We start from the raw sequence: 6,000 nt of genomic DNA on the forward strand, positions 1-6,000 counted from the left end.
CTTCAAGGGCATTATCACTTAACTGTTCCAGAGGTGGAAAGACACACAAGGCAATTTTTTTAACCCTTTCTTTCTTTTCTCTGTGTGGAATACTGACATACTGTATGCTATGGCACACAGATAGAGTATCTACTACAAAACTTTTTTTTATCTCACAGGCTACTTAGGAGAGCAAAACATGACATCCTACAGACAATGAATATTCATAACTATTGGAGAATTTATCATTTCATCAGGCTGGGTCACATAATCAGGTTTGTGTCAGGGTAGGTTTGTGTTAGGTATGCGTGGGAGGCCACCAAAAAGCTCACCTTGTCTCGTGCGATTAGATTTATGAAATACGTGTGTGTGTGTGTGTGTGTGTGTGTGTGTGTGTGTGTGTGTGTGTGTGTGCGTGCGTGCAGTACACAGATTTGTTATCAAACATGAAGCTATCTTAGAGGAAGTTGGAACTCATTTTTGTGTTGTGGCAAAAGCACTCGGTTACATTCGTTTTTTCAGAATCCATTTTAAGAACCCTTCACCGTCTTACTTTACTGCTGAAACAAATTATGGTTGATCAAGATTGAACTAACGGATGATGTTGAATTTGTCTACAAATCAACATGTTTCCTGCTTACAAAGCAGCTTTACAGTCTTCTTCTCTGCTTTACATCCACTTTAATTGAGAGACTCTCACGTGCCAATCAAAAATCAAGAAAAAAGCCGTTCCGTAAGTCTCAAAGGGAGTCACACTTTTGTCAGTCAGTCAACACCAGATTCTGGGCTAAGGTGAATGAAAGGTAACAGCAGAAGCGAAACAAAAAAATATCCGTTTTGCTACCAGCAGTCCTTATATTCATTTCACTGAGAGGGTGTGAAAGAGGGGCGCTTTGGTTGTTCCCTGCCCCACAATATCCCCCCTAATCGCATTAACCACAGACACACACACTGTAGGTCTGTGTGTGTATTTGCGTGACGTGTGTGTGCAACATGTGTTTGTACTTGCTTGTGTGTGTGTCGGGACAGGGTTTGGGAGGCAGGTGAGAGAGAGAACAGACTGGATCCAGTTCGTAAAAGATCTCAGGGCAGGTAGGAACAAGCCTAGCTGAGTTTCTGTTGTTCCACAGCCAAACTCAGCAGGTTGTTGATTACTGTCATCTTCACGTGGAGAGAAAGGAACCACAACGGTGCTCCGAAAGCCATTTATCCTTTACTCTCAGTCTATTGCTTCCCATGTGGGTGTAGCACAGTGAAGAAAGCAACTGTCAAAAGGGCAGAGAGCTAAACCACATACTCATAAAAGGCTTTTATAGAGGCCTTTACCACTCATCCCTTAACATAATAGTGTGGTTTAAACAGAGGGCGATCGAGGTGTCACTCGTTTCACAACAGACTAAACATTTCAGTGAAGTCAAGTGTTTTTCCATACATACTGTAGTTATCAACAGCCCATGTCTCATGCCATTATGTGAGCTTGGGAATTTTTCCCACGATCCCTGAGAATTCTAGAATGAGGTAGTATTCTCTATAGGAAAAATACCCATGATGAGAGAGCCTATATTGCATCATCATTAATCCTATTCTAGGAAAAACTAAGAACTTGAGTCCAGGCTCTCTGTGGTTACTAAAGATCCCATGGCACTTATCGTAAGAGTAGGGGTGTTAACCCCGGTGCCCTGGCTAAATTCCCAATCTGGCCCGCATACCAACATGTCCACCTAATCATCCCCAGCTTCCAATTGGCTCATTCATCCCCCTCCTCTCACATGTAGCTATTCCCCAGGTTGTTGCTGTGATTGAAAATGTGTTCGAAGTAAACTTACCTGGTAAAACGCGGTTTAAATAAAATTATTTTAAAAAATACATTCTTGACCTTGTGTCCTCATTAGTAAAAGAAAACTACAGGCCATAACAATGAGCCAGGTGGATGACCATTGACCTTTCATGTTGATTGTGAGAAGAAAAAAAAGAGGAAAAAAAAACAACTTATGGAGACCTTTCGATGACCCATCAAGTTCAACTTCTTTCTTTCTCCTCTCCTTTCACGATACTTACAGTCTTCCTGTGTGAGACACCATTTTACTGCAATGTCATCTAATTAACCCCTTGTCAAACTTGTCTAAAATCCCTCTGGTAGGGAAGGATCTTCATAAGGGATTAGATCTAATGCCACTGCCATGTCTGTGCTAATTTGAAGTGAAAAAGGTTTGGAGGAAAATGTCAGGACAACCCATGCACTTAAGGCGAGACAACAACCAGAGGAAAACAGAGGAGTTTCACTTGAACCTAAGCCAAGCCTCTAACCCTGCAGGGCAGTGGATTGGTGTGAGTGTGTGTGTGTGTGTTATTGATGTTTCCAATGAATTGGTGTCTGTGTGTGTTTCTGTGTGTCTGAGTAAACACTTAACTAATGGTCTAAGCAAACCTGTCATTGTTAAAATGCTGTAATTATTTCATTAAACTATGGCATTCCCATAAATCAAAGTACTGTCTTTAAGGAGTGTCTATATTAAATCTGAAACACCTTTGGGTTAGTCTATTGTTAACAGAGCTACACCTGTCAGACCTGTAGTAGTTCAACCCTGATAGACAGGTAGGCCCATCCCTGGGTGGAGCAGATAGAAATCACTGCACTTTACAAAAGGCAGAGGTTAGTCAACTGCTAAGGAAGTCACATCAGAGAGGACAGTTGCAATAGTATCCATATGATTACTTTATTTAGTGGTGCTCAATCCCCCTGGTATTGGTCCCTAGTGACCAATGGTCAGATTGTTAGTGTATGCCAATTTAGAAGGCCAGAATCCCGGAGTCGCCTCTTTCCTGTTGAAGCTGCCAGTTGAGGACTTGTGAGGCGTCTGTTTCTCAAACTAGACACTCTAATGTACTTGCCCTCTTGCTCAGGTGTGCACCGGAGCCTCCCACTCCTCTTTCTATTCTGGTTAGAGCCAGTTTGCGCTGTTCTGTGAAGGGAGTAGTACACAGCGTTGTACGAGATCTTTCGTTTCTTGCAAATTTCTCGCATGGAATAGCCTTAACTTCTCAGAACAAGAATAGACTGATGAGCTTCAGAAGAAAGTTATTTGTTTCTGGCCATTTTGAGCTTGTAATTGAACACACAAATGCTGATGGTCCAGGAACTCAACTAGTCTAAAGTAGGCCCATTTATTGCTTCTTCATTCAGTACAACAGTTTTCGCTCTGCTAACATAATTGCAAAAGGATTTTCGAATTATAAATTAGCCTTTTAAAATTATAAACTTGGATTAACACAACGTGCCATTGGAACACAGGAGTGATGGTTGCTGATAATGGGCCTCAGTACGCCGATGTAGAAAAACATAACAAATCATCCGTTTCCAACTACAATAGTCATTTACAACATTAACAATGTCTACACTGTATTTCTGATCAATTTGATGTTGTTTTAATGGACAAAAATGTGCTTTTCTTTCAAAAACAAGGACATTTGTGACCCCAAACTTTTGAACGGTAGTAAATATATATATTACACACAAACATAACCTTTGTGGTTCTTTAAGACATTTGTACTTAGCTCAAAGTATTTGCCATATTCAATGGATATACAGTATATAGTTAATTGAATACCTCTCTAGAATAACCTGGAGTTATAACCGGCCAACAGCTCTGCACCCCCCGCAGCAACTTGCCCAAGCCCACTCTGCAATCTGGTTTCCGAGCTGGTCATGGGTGCACCTCAGCCACGCGCAAGGTCCTAAACGATATCATAACCGCCATCAATAAAAGACAGTACAGACCCACTGGCTCCAGGTCATCTACAAGTCCATGCTAGGTAAAGCTCCACCTTATCTCAGTTCACTGGTCACGATGGCAACACCCATCCGTAGCACGCGCTCCAGCAGGTGCATCTCACTGATCATCCCTAAAGCCAACACCTCATTTGGCCGCCTTTCGTTCCAGTTCTCTGCTGCCTGTGACTGGAACAAATTGCAAAAATCGCTGAAGTTGGAGACTTTTATCTCCCTCACCAACTTCAAACATCTGCTATCTGAGCAGCTAACCGATCGCTGCAGCTGTACATAGTCTATCGGTAAATAGCCCACCCATTTTTACCTACCTCATCCCCATACTGTTTTTATTTATTTACTTTTCTGCTCTTTTGCACACCAATATCTCTACCTGTACATGACCATCTGATCATTTATCACTCTGTAACTCTGTGTTGTCTGTTCACACTGCTATGCTTTATCTTGGCCAGGTCGCAGTTGCAAATGAGAACTTCTTCTCAACTAGCCTACCTGGTTAAATAAAGGTGAAATAAAAAAATAAAAAAATAATAAAAACAGTACTGTGCAGCCGTCTTCATCGACCTGGCCAAGGCTTTCGACTCTGTCAATCACCGCATTCTTATCGGCACTCAATAGCCTTGGTTTCTCAAATGACTGCCTGGCCTGATTCACCAACTACTTCTCAGATAGAGTTCAGTGTGTCAAATCGGAGGGCCTGTTGTCCGGTTCTCTGGCAGTCTCTATGGGGGTGCCACAGGGTTCAAATCTCGGGCCGACTCTTTTCTCTGTATATATCAATGATGTCGCTCTTGCTGCTGGTGATTCTCAGATCCTCCTCTACGCAGACGACACCATTCTGTATACATCTGGCCCTTCTGTGGACACGGTGTTAACAAACCTCCAGACAAGCTTCAATGCCATACAACACTCCTTCCGTGGCCTCCAACTGCTCTTAAGTGCTAGTAAAACTAAATGCATGCTCTTCAACCGATCGCTGTCTGCACAACTAGCATCACTACTCTGGACGGTTCTGACTTAGAATATGTGGACAACTACAAATACTTAGGTGTCTGGTTAGACTGTAAACTCTCCTTCCAGACTCACATTAAGCATCTCCAATCCAAAATTAAATCTAGAATCGGCTTCTTATTTCGCAAAAAAGCCTCCTTCACTCATGCTGCCAAACATACCCTCGTAAAACTCATCAAACTATCCTACCGATACTTGACTTTGGCGATGTAATTTACAAAATAGCCTCCAACACTCTACTCAGCAAATTGGATGCAGTCTATCACAGTGCCATCCGTTTTGTCACTAAAGCCCGATATACTACCCACCACTGTGACCTGTATGCTCTCATTGGCTGGCCCTCGCTACATATCCGTCGCCAAACCCACTGGCTCCAGGTCATCTCTAAGGCTTTGCTAGGTAAAGCCCCGCCTAATCTCAGCTCACTGGTCACCATAGCAACACCCACCCGTAGCACGCAGGTATATTTCTCTGGTCATCCCCAAAGCCAACATATATCTCCCTTTCCAACATATACATATCTCTCTCACTAACTATAAGCATCAGCTGTCAGAGCAGCTTACTGATCACTGCACCTGTACACAGCCCATCAATAGCCCACCCAACTACCTCATCCCCATATTGTTATTTGTTTTGCTCTTTAACACCCCAGTATCTCTACTTGCACATCTATCACTCCAGTGTTAATGCTAAATTTTAACTATTTCGCCACTATGGCCTATTTATTGCCTATCTACATTTGCACACACTGTACACAGATTTTTCTATTCTGTTATTGACTGTACGTTTGTTTATTCCATGTGTAACTCTGTGTTGTTGTTTTTGTCACACTGCTTTGCTTTATCTTGGCCAGGTCGCAGTTGTAAATGAGAACTTGTTCTCAACCGGCCTACCTGGTTAAATAAAGGTGAAATAAAAAATAAAATAAACTGGATGACATGGCCATTTCCAACGTACAAGGCCCAGTGTTTGTATGCATCCATCTTTATCTCAATCATGTCACCTGTCTCCATCGAAGTTTAAAGTTGGGAAGAAATGTACAGTTATGTAAAAAAAAAACAGAGAGATACATTTTACTTTCATGCTACTATTTATTAATAGTAATTAGTCCATGCTCAGCTACAATACTTACTGTGGTGTGCTCTACTTCTCGTCAATGTGTCAACATTGATTGTGCTCCATGTCCCCAAATCTAAAACAAATTCAAGGCAATGCACAGCATT

The sequence above is a fragment of the Oncorhynchus tshawytscha genome, linkage group LG08, assembly GCF_018296145.1.
Source record: "Oncorhynchus tshawytscha isolate Ot180627B linkage group LG08, Otsh_v2.0, whole genome shotgun sequence".
NCBI lineage: Eukaryota > Metazoa > Chordata > Actinopteri > Salmoniformes > Salmonidae > Oncorhynchus > Oncorhynchus tshawytscha.